At 44.9% G+C, this 20,838-nt stretch overlaps 1 protein-coding gene across 3 annotated transcripts in view; it reads left to right on the top strand.

Annotated features, from left to right (window-relative positions):
• Positions 1 to 20,838, top strand: part of SGCG (sarcoglycan gamma) — a 105,127-nt gene that overhangs the window by 8,653 nt on the left and 75,636 nt on the right. Inside the window, exons 1-2 of one of the 3 annotated variants that reach the window (XM_029936185.1) lie at positions 12,651 to 12,811; positions 20,272 to 20,359. The exons of 1 other annotated variant lie outside the window; for it this stretch is intronic. The gene's annotated coding sequence lies outside the window, so the exon portion shown is untranslated. Of the gene's footprint in view, positions 1 to 12,650; positions 12,812 to 20,271; positions 20,360 to 20,838 lie in introns of those variants that run through there. One more of the 3 variants, XM_029936184.1, reaches the window with a different exon arrangement.

The raw sequence follows: 20,838 nt of genomic DNA, 5'->3' as shown, positions 1-20,838 counted from the left end.
TCACAGTCATCATGGAAGTGAAATCTCTTCAATATCCTGACTTACTGCCTTTGGATATATATGCAGAGGTAGAATTGATTTCTATTTTTAACGTTTTGAAGAACCTCCACACTGTTTTCCGTAATGGCTGCACCATTTTACATTCTCGTTAACAGTGTGTAAGAGTTCCGGTTACTCTGCATCCTCGCCAACACTTGCTTTCTCCTGTCTTTTTCGATAATAACCATTTTAACACCTCATCCTGTGTTGTATCGTTGAAATTTCTTAAGATGGTAGCTTTTAAGTGTTGTGACTGGGGAAGAAAAGCTGGAAGGAAGGAGAGAAGGAAAGGGTAACGACTTGAGGTGATAGATGTGTCAACTAGCTTGAAGGTGGTGATCATTTCACAATATATGTCAAAACCAGATTGTACACCTTAAATATATACAATTTTGGGGCACCTGGGTGGCTCAGTAAGTTAAGCGTCTGACTGTGGTCCAGGTCATGATCTTGCATGATCTTGTTTGAGCCCCACGTTGGGCTCTGTGCTGACAGCGCAGAGCCCGGAGCCTGCTCCAGATTCTGTGTCTTTCTCTCTCTTCCTCTCCCCTGCTCATGCTCTGTCTCAGTCTCTGCCTCTCACTCTCAAAAATAAATAGCCATTAAAAAAACTTTCTTAAGGGCTCTGGATGGCTCAGTTGGCTAAACGTCTGACTTCAGCTCAGGTCATGATCTCACAGTTCCGTGGGTTTGAGTCTCACATCAGGCTCTGTGCTGACAGCTCAGAGCCTGGAGCCTGCTTCAGATTCTGTGTCTCCCTCTCTCTTTCTCTGTCTTAAATATAAAATAAAGCATTAAAAAATAAATAAAAATAAAAATAACCTTTTTAGAATATATAGAGTTTCTGTTTGCCAATTATACCTCAGTAAAGCTGGGGAGGGACTTTTCCACAGAATATGCTTTCGACCTGACTTCTTATGTTATATCCAAAATGTGGCCGACTTTCTCAACTCCTGCCACTGTTAAACAAGCAGATATTTAAAAGTTAATCTGCTGCATTCAGAAAAGAGAGGGAAAGATTCAAAGGCCGGACTTTCTTTCTTTTATCTTTTTATTATTATTATAGTTTATTGTCAAGTTGGTTTCCATATAACACCCAGTGCTCATCCCCACAAGTGCTCTCCTCCATGCCCATCACCCCTTTTCCCATCTCCCCCCCATCAGTCCTCAGTTTGTTCTCAGTGTTTAAGAGTCTCTTATGGTTTGCCTCCCTGCCTCTCCTTAACTATTTTTTCCCCTTCCCTCCACCATGGTCCTCTGTTAAGTTTCTCAAGATCCACATATGAAGGAAAACATATGGTATCTGTCTTTCTCTGCCTGACTTATTTCACTTAGCATGACACCCTCGAGTTCCATCCATTTTCCTACAAATGGTCATATTTCATTCTTTCTCATTGCCATGTAGTACTCCATTGTGTATATAAACCACATCTTCTTGATCCACTCATCAGGTGATGGACATTTAGGCTCTTTCCATGATTTGGCTATTGTTGACAGTGCCGCTATGAACATTGGGGTACATGTGCCCCTATGTGTCAGCACTTCTGTATCCCTTGTGTAAATCCCTAGCAGTGCTATTGCTGGGTCATAGGGGAGTTCTATTGTTAATTTTTTGAGGAACCTCCGCACTGTTTTCCAGAGCGGCTGCACCAGTTTACATTCCCACCAACAGTGGAGGAGGGTGCCCGTCTCCACACCCTCGCCAGCATCCATAGTCTCCTGATTTGCTCACATTAGCAGTGGACGGACTTTCCTTAATGATGGCCTGGGTTGTGGCGCCACAGAGCTCTTCAGGCTCACCTGCCCTAATCTCAGACCGCAGATGAAGTACCTCCATCCAGCCATCCACTCGTCTGTCCGAATGGGGTGCTTCATTATTCACTTCAAACCCTTCCTGCAGTGGTCGGATAGCATTGCTTTTCATCCCACTTATTCTCCTACACAGCCCGGTTAAAACCTTTCCTATGGCCGTCCCGTCAGGTGCTACATTTCCATTAAAGCCTGGCTCTACACCGCCTCCTGGTTTCCTGAAGTTGGGTCCAGCGGCCCTGCCTCCATGATGCTCAGCATCTTGGTGTCTTCCACCATCTCGGCTTGCTCAGCAAATTGTGGTGGAGTTAGGCTTAGTTTTCCCATCCTCTCAAGTGTGAGCTCAGGAACCCGCCTTGAACCTCCCCTGCACGTAGGGAATGTCATGAAGAAGCGGAGGCCCTGGCCCTGGACAGCTGTCCATGAGCCGCCTCCTCCTCGCTGCCATTTCCCTTCCCGCAGAGCTGGGCCCGTGCTGCTGGCCGGGGCTTCCTTGGCCTGACAAGCACCATCGCTTCCACCGGTCCATGTCTGTCTACCCCATCCCCTGAGAAAAGTCCGGTCATAGATCAGTCCCGTGCTGTGATTTTCCTATTCTCATCCCCAAATTGTCTTTAAGGTCCCATAAATGTTCAGTTGCCAGTGTTGAACATTCACAGCCTCCAGCCTCAGCCGGAAGGACCCTTAGCTTCACGCTGCTGCCCTTCACGTACACTTGGCCCGTCCCCATTCCATCCCTTCGGGAGCTGTTCCAGACCTCCTCTGTGGTCCTTACCACCCTTGGCGGAGAACTTCCTTCCTGCTCAGCTGAGGCGAGGGAGCCCTCGGTGTGCACTGCCTCAACTTCCCCTTCTTCCCAAGCATAGCCTTCCCCGTGCCTGCATCTGTCCTGTCCTCTTCCAAGCTACTCCCCTGGGGTCCTGCCCCTCCTGCTTTATCCTTCATTGTCTTTAGGCCATTACATGTCTGTGACCCTCTGCTCCATGGGTGCCTTCCCCTGTTTATGAATTCGGGCAAGATTAGATCTGCATTTAAGTTTCCTTCAAAGACCTTTAGAGAGAGGTAGTTGGCTACCCATATGACTAGTTTAGTAAAGACAGAAAATAAATTATTATCAGCTTAGCTATGAGCTAAGTAAAGCAATCTTGTCCTGTGCTTATGTTGATATCATTTGTATTTGAAAATTTTAATCAACTTACTCCATTACTGAGTTAAAAAATTGGGGCAAAAAATTGATTTAAGGCCGTTTTTGAACAATGGAAGGGCATAAACAAAATGAGTACCATAGCATTGTCTTCAAATCAGTAATTATGTTACATACTAAATCCCACAAGTAATTGACTGGTATTTCTTAAACTAAATTTTGAAGTACAGTTTTGTATTTAAAAAAGGAACAGGGGTATCTGGGTAGCTCAGTTGGTTGAGCGTCTGAATTCAGCTCAGGTCATGATCTCGAGGTCCGTGAGTTTGAGCCCCTCATCGTGCTCTGTGCTGATAGCTCAGAGCCCGAAGCCTGCTTTGGATTTCGTGTCTCCCCCCACCTCCCAGCCCCTCCCCTGCTTATGCTCTGTCTCTGTCTCTCTCAAAAATAAACATTAAAAAAAATAAAAAAGGAACAAAACAATATGGGGTGAAAGATAAAACATTTTAAAGACTTTTGGGAGGGAGGTTCACAGCAAAATTTGGAAGAGATTTCCCATATTCCTCCTGCCCTCCCCCAAGTCTCCCCAATATCCACATCCCATCCTGCATTTGTCACAGTTGATGGACCTACAGTGACACACTCTTATCACCCATAGCCTGTAGTTTACAGTAGAGTTCATGCTTGGTGTTGTATCTCCCATAGGTTTGGACAAGTGTGTGGTGCCATAGAGCACCATTAGAGCACCATAGAGAATAGTTTCACTGCCCTAAAAGTTCCCTGTGTTCTGTGTTTTCAGCCCTTTCTCCCCACGGTTTCCTGGTGGCTACTGATCGTTGTTTTAAACTTTATTTTGAGAGAGAGACAGAGTGTCAGCAGGGGAGGGTCAGAGAAAGAGGGAGACACAGAATCTAAAGCGGCTCCAGGCTCTGAGCTAGCTGTCAGCACAGAGCCCGATGCAGGGCTTGAACCCACAAACCATGAGATCATGACCTGAGCTGAAGTTGGCCACTTAACCAGCTGAGCCACCCAGGCACCCTGAGAAGGAGGGTTCTGCACACCCAGGTGCAGGAAGATTCTCCACACATGGTAGGGACAAGCTCACAGCCACTGGGCGATATATTGCTGTGTGAACCCGAGCAGAAAGTTTTACCGGCCATGCCTATAAGCCGGCAGTGGACTTGATGCCCACACAGCCTAGATGTGGAAAATGCTTAACTGCTTCTTTCAAAGAGAGAGAGAGAGGAAGGAAGAAAGAAAAAGAAAGGAAGAGAAGGAAGGAAGGAAGGAAGGAAGGAAGGAAGGAAGGAAGGAAGGAAGAAGAGAGAGAGAGAGAGAGAGAGAGAGAAAGAAAGAAAGAAAAAGAAAGAAAGGGAGAAGGAAGGAAGGAAGGAAAGAAAGAAAGAAAGGGAACGGAAAGAAAAAAAAGAGAAAGAAAGAATGAGAAAGAAAGGAAAGAAAGAGAGAGAAAAAAAATCTTACTTTGGGAGCTAAAGCAATTACTTCATGCCATTGAGTTGAACTGTCAAAAACGACTAAGCTTTCAGTTACACTGAAAGGGCATAAAGGTGAACTGAACAGAGTCATGTTTCAAAAGAGAGTGCTAACATGGCCAGGATTGAAAGTGGGATAAGATCTACGGAAGAATCGGGAATCCTGAAAGTCTGGCTGGAACCAAGGCCACAAAGTTGTCTTCAGTTCTGTGCTCTGTTTAAGCTTTTACTGAAACTGAATTATGCTGTTTTCTTTTTTGGTTATCTAAGGCTTTGTAAGGACCCACAGAAGGGCACGCGTGGTGGCTACAAAGAGTTCTCACGTGTAGCTTGGGACCCTCTTAGTCCTTATGATAAAGAAGCATGTCGGTGACAGACTTCCACTTTGAAGATGACAATGTGAGGTTAGTGCCCTCCTGAAAGCTCTCAGAAGCAATAAGGAGAGTGAAAAACTCACTCAAATTATATTTTAGGCAAAACTAGGAGACAACTAAAACCCAAACCACAAAATTAGTGGAAAGTTGCCCATGAGAGTGGGAGTTGAACAGGTATGTGTCTGGGAGACAAGAAAGAGAGGCCATTGGAGCTGCAGACTCAGAAAACTCACGTGTGTCCTGCGTGGTGCAGAATCTGCAGGTCTCACTGCGGGGAAGAGAGGTGCCCGAGCTGACAGCAGGTGGACAGACCGAGTCACACGTTCAGGAGGCAATTTGGAAATTATTTCAAATTGCAGTGGAAAGACTCTTCAGTAGATAGGATGAAGGTAGGAGGTAAGGAGCACAGGGCCCCCTGAGGATGACATGAGCAGGACAATGGTCAGAAGCTAGTCAAGTGCAGATGTGTGGAATGACCGGTGTCTTTCATTTTCAGATTATAAAGTATCCCCGTGTGTTTGCCAGGACTGTTAAACTGTATAGATCATATCAAGGCAAGTTGTTGACAAATGCGATGGATTTGGACATCAGAGAGCTAAACTGTAAGAAAAACTAATTTGGCTTGAAGTATAAAAGTATTCTCGTGAGGATTGCCTGTGAAAGTTAGTTACCAGTTGGGCAAATGATTAGGCACAACCTCACGTCCAATCAAGTCAACATGCTTTTATCCTATTAGGTATACTTTTAAGGAAACCAAAATACATTTGCTACAAAGGCTGAATTTGTCATAATCTGTGATTCATGTATTTTATTTCATTTTGAAAAATTCACTCACAGCATTAAGAAATAATTATAATAATAGCCACCATTTACATGTGTTTTACTATGTGCCAAGTGCCTTTTGTACATTATCTCATTTAATTATTTTATACTAGCCTTAAGCAAGAGGCTTATAGTATCGCCTACATTAATAGAAAACAAGCCATTAAGGAAGGTAACTAGGTTACCTAACACAAGCTATTACTTGGGAGAAAGCTGAATTTAAAACTTAGTTGATCCCAAAGCCTGGAATTTTTGGCCATTTGTTTATATTATTTCCAGGGAGAGAGTAAGTAAGGTTTTTAAATTAACACTGTATAGTGTACATCCTGATCAGACTACAGGATACAGGAGATCAGCCAAGCTGTCAAGACAGAGAGACTACCAGGTATTTGAACCTGGTTTTGGAGGGTATAGGGGGGCTGAGCTAAAGTCACCAATACGGTCATGGTAACTCTTTGAAGGTTTGGTTAGTGGTCTCCAAACCTACTTGTGAATCAATAAAAAACTTAGCATTTAGGTCTGTGACAGGAACGTATCTTAATGCGTTGACTCTTAGGCATTTACAAATTATGTGCACACAGGATTATGTCAAATTATCGAACGCCCTTGAAACATGCACAAATATTAGAAATCTTAGAGAATCGACTCTTCCAGATAGAATTAACTTTTCCTTTATCTTCTTCCATAGCCTTCTTTTCATAAATCCTACCATTGTTTACTCTCGCTCTTGGTCAGAGATTTCTGATCAGAGCAAAGAGATTTTAAGGACATTCATGAAATAATAACTTGAGTTTCTTACTCAATGATCACTTTCCAGTAAGAACAAATACACTTACATTTTATAAATGGATCCTGCCTTCTCTTTGATGTATTCAGATATGTGAAATGCCAGGTGAATATAACAGGAAATAAACTAGGGAGAATATTAATTTTACCAAAAGATGCTCACAGGTACCTTTAAGTAGTAATGTACCTTACTAGAAATGCAAATGAAATGACTAGAATTATACTTCTCTGCAGGAACTCTTACTGATAGATGTCAATGGGGCAAGGACTTCAAAGTTTAGTCTGAAATTATTTTAGCCCAGAATTTTATGCTAAATGAAACTATTAACCAGTTTTAGAGCAGCATTGATACATTTTCAGACATAAAAGGACTCATATAATCTACTTCCCAAACACCCTTTCTGATGGTACAGCCCATCCAAGCAAGGGGGTGGACGCAACAGCCGATTTCTCAGGCGCGCAGTGAGAGCTAAGGAAGGAAGACACCAGCTGTGCGGGAGGCTAGCTCAGCCCGATGGACTTGCACAGGCTGAGGGAGAGAATCTGGGATCCACAGATGCCAAAGGAAAACGCGATCATATACAATGGATAGTATTATCAGAAATTCATCAGAAGTCCAACGATGTAGTACAAGTGGAGAATGCAAGAAACGCAAAGAACATTAGAAAGTGAGGGACATGGAGGTGAGTCTGACAAGAAAACCATGATCTAAACTACTTAAACCAGAAAGGAACACTTTTTTTCCTTCAAGAAGAAAAATAACGTTGATTTCAAATAATAGATTAAAGGAATAAAAACTGAGAGACAAGTAGGATAAGCTGAGGAAGGGAAATCTAGCAAAACTTCTTGCACAACAACAATAAAAATGGTACTGAGAAACTCCACCCTCAAAAGCTCTCTGGGAAAAGGCACAGTGTCAGTATAAAGAAATGACAGATTTGGAGAAATATTTTAAAGGAAATTTCATTTGAACTGATAATAGCAGCATTGAGGGCACAGACGTCTGTCTCTAAAGGAAGATGGTCAGATAGTTGGGTAGCTGGAGTTAAGTGTGAACACTGTGTATTGCATTATTTTTTAAATCACCTTGATCAAATCACAGGAGACACAGGAGATTCGTTTCTTTTTTTCTTTTAAATGTTTTTTTATTTATTTTTCATACAGAGAGAGACAGAGCATGAGAGGGGGAGGGGCAGAGAGAGAAGTAGACACAGAACCAGAAATAGGCTTTAGGCTCTGAGCTAGCTGTCAGCACAGAGCCTGACGCAGGGCTCGAACCCACGAACATGAGATCTGACCTGAGCCGAAGTCGGAGGCTTACCCGACTGAGCCACCCAGGTGCCCCAATTAGTTTTTTTTTTTTAATTTTTTTTCAATGTTTGTTTATTTTTGAGAGAGTGAGAGAGACAGAGTGTGGGTAGGGGAGGGGCAGAGAGAACTGGAGACACAGAATCCGAGGCAGGCTCCAGGCTCTGAGTTGTCAGCACAGAGCCGGATGCGGGGCTCAAACCCACTAACCGTGAGATGGTGACCTGACCTGAAGTCAGATGCTTAATTAAGACTGAGCCACCCAGGTGCCCCAAGAGATTAGTTTCAGTGTAGAAAATATGACCATTTTGAGCATGTACATAAATAAAGGGAAGGACAGAAGGTTGGAGACAAGAGTGGCAGGCACTGTGGGCCCAGGAGCTGGGACATGTGGAATCTAATGCCCTCCCTCCAGCAGCAGCAGGGCCAGATACACTGTCATTATGGAACAAGAAGTGCTTGTTTAAGTCAATTGTTTGAAATAGCCCAGGTGACCAGAGAAGAAACGAACTCCTGATAAAAGCACACAGGAGAAAGGAGACAAGGTGGTAATGGACATGAAGTAATAGATTAGGTTGAAGATTCATAAACCCAGAACAGCTATGTAAGGTTACCTAAAGGTCAGAAGTAGACGGAGAAGGAAGATCGAAGCCCTGACCTCTGGCCAGTAGAAGTATGGATGAGGCAGGGGACGCAGGAGACTGCCAGGTTTTTATTACAGGCCTTTCTGATTGATTTCCCCTTCACGTGTGCAAGTTCAGCTTTGGTCATTACTCCTAGTGTATTTCCTGTGATTCTGATATGTGCACGCCACACTTCCATTTGCTGCTCCACCTGAGAATCACTGCTCCGGTCTGCCTAATGGACCTCCCGATCATTTAGGCAAAGTCGTGTGTCCATGGAATAAGACTTTTAAAATATACAGTGATTGCCAGTGGATAACTTCTGAAATTTCAGATAGTCCATTCTTCGCTTCTGAAATGTACGAGTTTCCTTTTTCTTCTCTTTTGTCTTTCACACCTCTTATTTTTCCAGATCCCACGTTTTTCTTCCCCATCAGCCTCGACAACACTGAATTAGCTCTAGACACTAAATAGTGACTCCTAAACTCTCCCAGAGTACCACAAGAAGCCACAAAGTGCTGACATGCAGTAGTCTAGTGATCGATTTAATTTTTTATTGATATGGCAACTACAAAAGAGATGAATTATCTGTTTCAAATGCATACCCATGGATGATCCCTATTTAAAAACAATCTGAGAATTTGGGTGAGAAGCATCCAGGTGAGGAAGTTAATTACATTCCAGATTTAAATTCATTGAGTTTTCATTTGTGTATAGGATTGTCTGATCACTCCATTTTGCTTGTGTGAAAAGCCTGCAGCTATGTCTCCTGAGGACACGTGACTTTGATGGGAGGGGCAGAGAATTGACGTGGTATTTTTTAATGCTTGAAAGTGTATTTCTTAACAAAATAATTTGATTTCACATTTCATTTGCCCTGAAAGCCAATATCTTTATTACTGTTATACTGACCTCTTCTGGAAAAGTCCTAGAATGTCATGCTGATCCTGCATTAGCCCTTTTTTTTTTTTTTTAAGTTAAACTGTGCATTGTGGAACCGATATCATAAAAACACTGAGGTTTGGTGTAACTGTTCAGAGTTCGGCTGATTGAAGGCTCACTTTATGCAAGTGCTGAGCAAGGAGTTCATAGTCTGGTAGGGAGAACATGTGCATAAACCAATGATGGCCATGTAACTACGAAGAATAAATTTATAAACACATCTGGAAAGCTGATAGTGACATGAACAGGCTTTGAAAGGTTAAATAGTCATTTGTTTCCCAGCAGAAAAGGATGGGAGGTGGCTCTAGTCAGAGGCTTAGTCAGGTACCCATGGCATGTGCTTTCTCACAGACCGCAGGGGCTGGACAGGAGACAGATGCAGCACGATCATGAAGGTGTATGTGCCCCGTGGAGCGATGGGAGAGCATTACCTGTTCTTGGCATCTCTCTAGCAGTCCCAGGAGTGGAAAATGGAAGTACCAGGTGAGTCCTGATGTGAACCCCCCAGTCAGACGGGGATCCAGAGAGAAGAGGGCAGGCAGATCAGGAAATCCTGTGGCTTAGTGCCTGGCAGACTGGTTGGTGAGGGATGTTCCTGAATCGATCTTCCGTAACTTTGGGCAGGATAGAGGCATAAACTGAGAAAGGTTAGATGGACAAAAGAACAGGTTTAGGGAGAAGAGTTTACTTTTGGAGGCAAGCCTGAGGTGGTTTGGGGGGATTTAGTCATGGGAGCTCATGTCTACAGCTAGTATTTAAGGTCACAGGAACTGTTAAAAATGGGACCACCGTGGGGGCGCCTGGGCATCCAACTTTGGCTCAGGTCATGATCTCACAGTTCGTGAGTTCGAGCCCCATGTTGGGCTCTGTGCTGATGGCTTGGGGCCTGGAGCCTGCTTTGGATTCTGGGTCTTCCTCTCTCTGCTCCTCCGAGCTCATCTCTGTCTCTGTCTCAAAAATAAATAAAACATTTTTTAAAAATTAAAAAAAATGGGACCATTGTGCATCAATCAACTTCAGGTCGGCCCTGAACACGGTCTGGTATATTTCCCTAGTAATTTGACTGCCCTACTCCTCATGACGTCTCTGTTCTTGTCACACTTTGAATGATCCCCTCCCCCCGTACCCTTGTCTCATCCCTCCTTGGGCAAATCTACCCCCCACTTCATATCAAAAACAAAAATAGTCCAAAATGAACCCATATCTATACCAGAAATTCCTAATTTTCACTAGATCTAAAAGTGGTCTCCCCAACCCAGTATCTTAAGCTACACAGCCAGCGGCAGGACCGTCTGTCCCCAGGCAGAAGCGAGGTAGGAGGAGAGGAGATTGCTAACTGATGACAGGAGGGAGGATGCAGGTGAATCCCAGAAGGATCCTCGAGTTATGTAAGGCCCTGCTTAACACAAGAGCCTAAGGACTTTTTTCCTTTTAACTGAAGTATGGTGGACCCATAATGTTACATTACTTGTACGTGTAGTGTAATTCAACAGCCCTGTCCATTACACAGTGCTCACCAAGGTAAGTGTCGTCGCCACTTGTCACCTTGACATTATTGCAGTATCACCGACTGTGTTCCCTGTGCTGAACTTTTCATCTCCATGATTTATTTAGGACTGGCAGTTTGTGCTTAATCCCCTGCACCCCTTCCAGCTATCCCCTGCCCTCTGGCGACCACCGGTTTGTTCTCTGTAGCGACGCTTCTATCTGTTGGTTTGTCATGCCCAGACCAACACTGTAACCTTGAGCTCTGTAACCTCTCTAACATCTAGTGGAGTATTGGACCTGGTGTCCTTTAAAGTCTCATAGGTTTAAAATGTTATGATTCCACTGAAAACGTTAAGAGATGTGTATTTGTGAGTTACAGAGTGAAGCCAGACCTGCAGTAAAGGCTTTGAAGACATTTTAATAATTTCAGCTACTCGATAAAATGAAAGTTTTTTCCTCTTAGTTTTCTTACTGAAGGACTGAAAGGAGAAGTTGGTAGTATTAAATGAATCTGTAGCTATGAATGGAGATCAAAGCCACAGCTTGACTAACATTTGCCCCAACCAGTCCCCAAAACATGGAAAAGTTCATCGCCATAAAACCAATTTACTGATTGATGAAAAGGTCCCTTGATGTGTAACCTTTCGATGTGTGACATTTCAACCAGAATATTGAGTTAGGAGTTTCCAATTTTGATTTCCAGACACATGCTGGCACAAAAATACATCTTATGTCATCATTGTTAAGTATTCTGTGTTTTTATTCAGAATTGATAGTTGTGCTATAATTTTATGTCTAACTAAATTGCTCTCTGATAGGGAAAATAGTAATGGGCAGAGAGTTCATGAAAGATTTTACGAAAGTCTTATAAATAAGTGTGTGATTAGTTGAAGCTGTATCAGCTTTTAATTTAAGGCCTGCAGCTGTTGGGATAAGAAGTATCAAATAACAAAAGACGTTAGAGTTATGAATAAACAGAATAAGAGAAGAGGTCTCCTGAGAAGAAAATAAGATAAATATTAAGCATATAGATTATAATTACACCACTTCTCCTTTTCAAGGTTTAGTGCTAAAATCCAAATTTCAAATATAAAATCCTTTAGTCCATGTTAATTCATGCAGCTTACCAGACTATACCAAAAGAAGGCAAAATAAAAGATTAATAAAAAGCTTGATATTTATTTTCTTTACATCTTATAAACATTTAATGATCTTATTCTTTTTAAATAAACAAAACATCAAGATTGTGATGTTATATCACATACTTTGTTAAACATAATATAAATTTAGTTCATTAGTAAAGAACTGTCGTAATTTTAACATGGAAAATTTATTTCCCTTCTCTTTATTAGGATGATAATTCCTTAAAGTTTTCTTCTCAAGTATTAAAGTTTTTCACTTAAAAAGAGACTTGAAGAAAGTGATGTTAAAGAAAGTGATCTTTAAGGAGTGACTATTACATGACAATATGCATTTCATCTGAATGAGAATAGTGTACATTTAATACCAATAAAGTCCCAAGTTCTAAATGCTGCCCGTTAACTTGAAAGGACTTCCGTGAGGTTTTGTCAACATTAGATTCTACTGGAAACTAGTCTGCTTTTGCTATTCATTTTAGGTAAAGTTTATTTTAGAAAGTTATAATTACATAAGGCCATCATGATTCAGGATTTAAATGTTGGTTTTATAAGATTTTTTTTTTTTTTTGGCCCACTTAGAGCTGTGTCCTGGAATTGGTGCCCAAACAATTTTAAGTGCGGTCTGAGCTGTTTATGTCACTGAGTAAAATTAGATACGCCTGTTGCTAATACGAGGGAATGAAACAGGAGACAAGGCCAAACACGTGAGCGCCCGCTCTCCCGGCAGGGGGGGGGCCCTCAGTCCTTCACTCTTGCTGCAAGTGAGGGCAAAGTCTGAACCCCTGAGTCTCTGACCAGCTGGGGCTGGTGTAGCCACTGCCCCATCAAGCCTTCTGCGGCCTCTAAGGTAAGTCCAGAGTTTCAACTTGGATTTTATATCATTTGACTTGTATTCTTAAAACATCATTACAACTTAAAAACAGAATAGGTACAGGATTTCTTGATTTGGTTTTCTTCCTAGGTGACATAACAGTTAATAAATTCCTTTTAAAATATTGACTACATTTCTCTTGAAATGATTATATGTGCACATCAGTAACATTTAGGGTAACTTCTCATCTCGACTCTTAAGTTACTCTGACTACTAACGTGCTACGTATTTTTCACACGATTTGTCCTTCTAATGTTTCTGTCGAATTCATGATAGCATTTCTATATTATCGGACTTTAAGTTGTATACTGTAGTTAATCTAAATTAAATGTAATCTTTAAGATTACCTGATTCTAATTCCACTCTTCGACTTTTGTGGTGGAACTACGTTTGCTTTACCTTTTGCCCATAGTTCTGTTATAGACATTAAAAAAACAGAGTAAAATTAATGAGAGCAAAAGTCCAGGTCGTTTGATAAATTTTGGGAATAAGCAAAATGAGCAAAATACCAACTTTGGCTTCCCAAATATTCTTGGAGTAAAAACAGGAATGAATAGTTCTCTCCTAAAATCTGGAAAACAACGTGTTGTTCAAAATACATATCAAAAAACAAATAGAAATAAGGTAAAAGGTAAACATGTGCCAACACTTTGGCCTACTAAAGCTGTCAGCCCCTTCTCTGTGTTTCTTAAGTTAATACGGAGCAATTGGAAACCAAGTTTAAAGGAAGGCACAGAGAAAGATAAATAAGGGAAAATAGGACTCAACTGGCAGAAAGACTGGCCAGCAGGATGGAGTAACTCACTAGTACAAAATGTCCTGTGTTTACTTTTTACTCATTTTCTTGGAAACATTTTGCAGAAATGGGTACAGAGACGCACACTCAAGAGTTTCAAGACTCATGGTTCAAGTTGGTGTTCATTTTATAGGTTCTAGAACATATCTGAGATTTTCTTCAAAAGCCGAATGAAAAGTAGTATTTCAGCATATGTAAATGTCACATTCCAAAGACTGAGAAATCCAGGTCTTCCAAAGGGGCCACAGGCCTGCAGTTGCAGGTGCCAAGGGCAGGCGACCCCAAAATGTAAAGGCCACTTAAGAAACAGCCAGAAGAAGAGCACCTGGGCACCTCATCTCCCGCAGGTGTCTCCAGTCTCCCCTGTGGAAGGCGCCCTCCCTGTGGCAGGAGAGAAGGACCTTATCCACTGAGGTGGGGAATTTAGAGCCAAGTGCCAACAACTCTTGTTACTTTCCACTGCTTTACTCCCCCAGCCCAGATTCTGCTCAGAATTCCATATTACTGGGCGCTCCCAAAGTTAGGTTTTCTTTGTCCTGTCAGTTCCTCACTGATTTATCGTCTCTTTCTCTAAAAGGGATGAAAAACCACCAGATTGCGTCTTTTCTTTCAGTCTCCACTTCATTGTTGGGCCTCTACGTGCCTGTAGTGAGCCTGTGGCTTTGTTTCATTTGATTTGTTTTGTTTTTTTCTGTTAATTCTTACACCACCTGGAAGACCTTAAAGGGTAGAAGGGAAATCTTTCCCTTCCCTACACAGTTAAAATGCTGAAAATAAAATGGTTCCACATTGTCCTTTAAAATACGCACTTTCTAGTCATTGTTTTGCTGTCGAGTATGAAAATCGACTAATAATTGTAAATGATGCACGGGTGCCCATACCATTTAACTTGGTGTGTTTTATAGGACCTGTGGTCGTCCCTTTGCTCTCTCTTTTGCTTGGCTTCTCAGAGACCGCTTCTTCTTCTCAAATGATCCCAGCCCTGCTAGGCCCCTCATGGGATGGGCTCCTAGTAGGAGGGAAAAAGCTACAGTCCTGAGCATGGTTCTGCAGCCTACCCATCCCCCCTGAACCCACCTCTGCCCCTCCTTCTCTCCTCAGGCTAAACCGCATCTGCCTAGTTCTGTGCTCGTCCGGGCCCACTACGAGCCCAGATGTGTCCATGATGCCCCCATGAGTATTGTTGAATTCCTCACCCACTGGATTTGCCATTTCAGAGTACAACTTCATTTTCTACATGCTTATGCCCTAGAGAAACTGACGAGAAAACTGATACCACGAGCATTGAGTAGTTTGAGGATTTGCAAAAGTCTCAGGCCTTCTCTCACAAATCCCTCAAAATAGTGAAGTGTACTGGATGTGCGTCGGACTGGTGCGCAGCCTACCGCCGACGGAAGATGAGCTGGGGGTTGCAGGAGGGTCCCTTCCAGCTAAAGGGATTTGGGCTTCAGTCTCAAGCGGTGGGGTGCCATTAAGCATTTACCAGATTTATCCTTTGGGATGCTCCCTCTGGTTGCCATGGAGAGCAGGTTGGGGGCAAGGGGGAGGGAGAGGAGAGGAGTTCTAGAAAGTCCAAAGCTGAGGACTGGGGAATGAAGAGAGAGCCAGCAGGAGGAAGCCATTGCTGTTGAGATGAATACCCTAAAACATGGCCTTTCCTGCCTCCCCTTCATGACTAATTCAACTCTCTTCTGAACATTCTTAGTTAGTCTTACTCATAAAACAGCCCCCAAAGCACGCTATCAATAAAGAGACACTCACTGCAAGTTCAGGCTGTGGAGTGAGAGGACCCACTTTCCCGCTGTGGGACCTTGTTTGTGTGATTTGCTTAATTGCCCTCAGCCTCAGTTTCCTCATTTGTAAAAATAGGAATAATCGCAGTTTCTACCTCCTAAGGTTATAATGAGTATCAAAAGCAGTTCACACAAAACGTTTAGGAAGCGTCTGACTTCCTGGTAGATGGGCTGTATGCCTCCTCCTCCTCCTGCCCCCCCCCTGCCCTCACAGTCACCACCAATAATGAGGAAACACATAACCCCTTGTTCTCAACCCCACTGCCCAGGAGGTCAGGGAGGGGCCTCAGATGGTGAGTGATCAGGATTCCTAACCTGCCTCGTGCGTGGATCCCCTGGGAAGGCACCGTGAGCCCGCTATAGAACGAACTAGACTAAAGATGTTTCTGCTCAGGTAGGAGATGCTCTCTACTTGCAGTCTGGGCTGCCGAGGAGGAAACGAGCATTCCAGAATACAAATAGAACCCCCCCCCCCCCCCCCCCCCCCCCCCCCCCCCCCCCCCCCCCCCCCCCCCCCCCCCCCCCCCCCCCCCCCCCCCCCCCCCGATATTCTCACTGACTTACTGGAAATCCCTACGGCCTTTAGTAGTTTTGAAGGGGAAAAAAAAACACCTCAACTAACTGGGTTTCCTATGAACATTTTCCTTTCATAAAACATTTTAGATCTTAATGAAAATTTTATATAGAATATTCTAAAATGTTAATCTTGGTGAAACATAGAAATAGGCTGTCCCCATACCAGAATGCATTTGAATGTGTATTCTTTACATTTGAAAATCACTTTAAATCCTTGCATTTCAATCCTGAAGAAAAGGTGTCTGTAAAGATAGAAGTGAATTGTGACCTTGAAGCTCTCTGAAGCTCTCTGAAACTCCTTAATGAACTGTCAAAGCAATCAGAAAATTGCATATACACCACATTTGATAAGAACCTTAATTATGCCTGCCTCAAGGATTTCTTTTTGCCCTCAATCTTTCACATGGAGCCTTGTAACTCAAAAGAAGCTCAGCTTGGTTGATACATTTAAATAACTTTCTTTTCTTAATATTGGTCCTTAATTTTGTGTGGCTATTTCTCAGAGTTAGCATTTAGTTAGATGCTACTTTTGGGGGCTAGGCAAATAGAGGTTTTGAGGGGAAGGGTTATATAGTTGTTTTGCCTTAAAATTTCAGTTCGGTTATAAAACTCCAAGGACTTAATGACACAGATGACAGGCTTCTTTTTTCCTGTGGTTAAATGCAGTTTCCATGTGTAGCTTGAGGAATAGTCTAAACTCTGTCTACCTTTGTAAATGATGTCAAACTTAAGGGTCGCTTCTATATGGGATAAACAGTACGAGGATGGACCCAGGTCCCCCTCACGGGTCTGCTACACGATCTGGCCACTAAATGGCCAGTAACAGTTAGCACAGTTCTCTAGGGCATTACCCACATCTTTGTGTCTAGCTTCTCCCGCCTTGATCAGCTCTTCTCATTGTCTGACATGTGCCTCTTAGGGAGCATCCCCTTGATAAATCCTTTGTATGAGAATCCTCGCCTCAGACTCCGGAGAATCTGACCTGAGGTAAATGAGGTTGCCCAGTGTGCTAGTGCGAACCCATCGGTGTATCTGACGGATCACTTGTTAAAACCCCAGTCCTTCCAACAGCTGGAGAGTTACATGCTGCTTTATTCGAGAACACCACCAGGAAAAACACGGGCGCAAAACCAAAGGCAGCCCAGTTAGGGAGGAGTCGAATAGCCATGTCATTGCGTCAGAGCGGGGGTGGCCCTAGAGCGGTCCCCAGATGGAGGAACCGGGGCCTGGGCTTTTGCGCCGCTGCTGCGGTCAAACAGTGGGTGCGGGACATACCGCAAGTGCCCTCACAGGCCGTTCTCACCATCGGTTGTCACTCCCGGCAGCCGGAAGGATGAGGGCCTTGGTTCTGAAGGGTGGCCAGGGCAGCACACGGCTGTAGTTCACCCCTCGCATCGGCAGATCACTTCCTGCTCCTAGTTTGGGAAGAGCCCCCCGCCCCCCGCAAGATTCTAATCAGTCTCTTTCCTGAGGAAAGCACGAAGGAACATCCGGGCCAGGGACCACGGTCTCCATGGCTGCAGCTGGTCTCCTGAAGGCAACTGAGACTCATCATCTCTCCCTCCCACCCACCACCCCAACCACCCATGTGTTCCCACTGAATGCCTTTGCTGGTTTAGGTAGCCAACCTGGTGTGAGGACCCTGACATTCACCTCGGAGGAGTCTGAGCCGTTGGTCACCGTGCCCTTATTTATCAGCTTTTGTAAGAACTGGGTCCACTTATTATTGACATGGACAGAGAATGCCAGAAAGTGCTGTGTCGGCCCTTCTGGGTGACAGACATTCTTCCTACCTAGGAGTGGCGCATCCTTTCCTTCTAACTGCTGTGTTGGTGCCAGGAGCTGAAGAGAATGGATAGTAGTGGGCAGATTCATGGGGCTCACGTTGCACTCCCTGGTGGAAGCCTTCCCACTGGGGAACAGACTTCTAGATGCGCAGAGCCCATAGTTGTGGGGAAGGGAGGGATGGATATTCTATCCAGGTCACTAAAAGCAATGGTAAGAATGGCCATTCCTACTGTCACCCTTGGTTCCCAGACCAGTGTGTTCTGCCCACTGAGGATGGGATGCAGTGCCACATGGTTGCTCATCCAGGGTACTGATCACCCTGAGGCATTACCCACCCTCACCAGGAGTCTCCATGTGGGGACCTCAAAAGCAGCCTCAAAAGGCTGTCCCATCCCCTCCTCAAGCCAGCAGCTCTGAGAGCAGTAGACCCATAGTCAAGTGCCACAGTGCCTTTGTTGTGAAGTGGACCATTTGATTCACTGCAATGTCACAGGGCGCCCCACACCGGTGGATCCAACATCTGTACATCCCCAGATAGTCATGCTGGCCAAGGCCATGCAGGCGGAGGACGAAAGCCCATCCCCATCCCATGTGTTCCACTCACAGTGATACAGTCGTCTTGCCATCAAGTGGCCGCTTGGGCTGTAACCAGGGTCAGCACTGGGGTCTGTTGTTAGCAGTTTGGACACTCAGTAGGGGCAGCAGCTAGATCAGCCTTGCAGAGGGGGCACCCTCATTGGGCCCACATGTGGCTCCATCCTGGCCACTATGGCCACTGTGTTAATGAGCCCATCGTGGGGTGGGTGACGATGAGCCGGCTGGTGTCAGCTGGCTGAGTCATTCATTCTGGCTATCTGGTGTCTCTTCCACAGTGGCCAGTGTGTAGGATGTTAGTGTGGGAAGTCTTAGCCCTTGGTACTCCACCCTGAAGCTCTTTTTTGGATCGCATTGTCCTCCCACTTCCGGGTTCTGACAAACCAGCCAAGCCACTCAACGTCTCTCAGTGAGACTGTATACATCACGCTTTGGGAAGATTTCCCCTCAGCACCTAGACTGGGCCACAGTCCACAGCAGGTCTTTTGTGGCTTTTACCAACCCCAAAACCAAGTGTGGCCATTTTCTTTCTCTTCAGGCTAGTCTTAAGGGATACCCCTCTGTGGCCAGAGGCCTGAGACTGGGGAGACACGGTGGGGGACACAGAACTATGAGTCACCTGTGTGAGCAGCCTCTTATGCCCTGTGGCTGCCCCGGTGGCCTGGTATGCCGCTTCTAACTACCAGGAGATTGCCTCTGACCTCTGACCTCATGCCTCGGTGTAGGGCTAACGGAACTCAAGCTGTGATGGGAGATTCTGGCCTCGTGGCCAGAGCGATGTCTCGGGGTCAGGTGCCCTGTCTGCACAAAGGCACAGTAGCACTTAGGGACATGTCTTAAAAACAGCCTATCATCCCTGCCCTGGATGATGTGGCCTTAGTCCAGAATACCAGAGTCTATATTGTGTTTCTTCCACCGAGTGGCCCAGTTCCCCGGCCTCCAGTTCTGCTGGAGCAGGGCTGCGTACGTCCTTTGGGCACTTGCTCTGCTGTTACAGATGTTTCCTTCTGGGGACCTGGCCTCTCTTCAGTCAGGGGTTTCCAGGGTGGGAGACTGCGCAAAGCGTTGTGATTTTTGTGGAAGCCGAGGGCCCTCAGCCTCCTGATCTTCCATCCTTGCTGTGTTTTATCGCATAGACGGAGAGAACTCTCTTGCTGGCCGCCCAACTGTGTTTGTCCTCCTCAACAAGTAGCCTGGAAGTTCTGACTTTTGCCTTTGACTGGGTGTAATCCTGTGCTTTCCCAGGCTTCCGAGGGCCGACCTAGTGGCACATTAATCCATTTTCCAAGACTCTAGGGTCTATGGTGTTAAGTTCTGTATCATCAGAGGATACGGTCATAGCAAATGCTTCTTTGTCCCTTTGCATCTTACCTGACCAGTCCCCTCAGGATCCAGTCACAGTTACACCATCACTTGCTGACACCTGCTGGGTAGGGCCTTCTGGCCCTTTGGAATGTCATCTCTTTAGTCCCTTATCAGGCCCTGCATTTCCCTACCTGGTCGTGTTGTGATTTAACCCTAACAATTGGTCAGCTGCCAGGAGAGAACGTCATCTTCAAGTGAGAGGGGGCGCATGGGCCACTCCGCAGACCCAGACATTCCAGGGGCATCTGGAGTTTCCGGTTTCTTCCATGCATCGGCCCCATGTCTCATTTCCAGTCCACCAGCCCCACTCCCAGATTGCCAGGGCCCTGGTCCCAGCAGGGCAGACTTGCCTGAGTTGAGAAGCCCATCTTCTTTGGTGCCCCACGACTCTGACAGAGGCTGGGTCCTCTGCTTGCTCTTCCCTTCAGTGACAGGGAGTGAGTCTTCTCACGAGCTGCCAGAGAGGCCCTCTAATTTCTGTAGTCTGTCTGGCGCCGTCTCAGTCTTGCATTGTCTTTCTCCAGTGCCTTGAAGGAATGCCATCAGGTCCATGGCCCTTATAACTACTGCTGCATCTGGAATCGTCAAACACCTCACCCACTGCAACCACTAGTAAGTTCCTTCCCATGATGTTCCAGCCCCGTTCACCACGAGGGGCAGCTGTAGCAATGATGCCAGCACCGTGGGTCAGCACAGCCGACACTCCACTGACGGCCAGAAAGGGGGTCCTCGTAGCCAGTGACTGACAGGTGATCCAGCCCCAAATACCATCATATTTGGTTTTATTAAAACACTTTTTTCAGTTTATTTTTAAAAATTTTGTTTATGTTTATTTTGTTTTTGAGAGACAGAGCATGAGCAGGAGAGGGGCAGAGAGAGGGAGACATGGAATCCGAAGCAGGTCCAGGCTCTGAGCTGTCAGCACAGAGCTGGATGCGGGGCTTGAACTCATGAATCATGAAATCATGACCTGAGCCAAAGTGGGATGCTCAACTAAGCCACCTAGGTGTCCCAAGTTTAATTATTTTGAGAAAGACAGAGACAGCATGAGAGGAAGAGAGCTAGAAGGAGAGGGAGAGAGAGAGAGAATC

Source organism: Suricata suricatta, chromosome 4 (genome assembly GCF_006229205.1).
Source record: "Suricata suricatta isolate VVHF042 chromosome 4, meerkat_22Aug2017_6uvM2_HiC, whole genome shotgun sequence".
NCBI lineage: Eukaryota > Metazoa > Chordata > Mammalia > Carnivora > Herpestidae > Suricata > Suricata suricatta.
The sequence above is the reverse complement of the archived record's forward strand: the minus strand, read 5'-3'. Positions and strand labels throughout refer to the sequence as shown.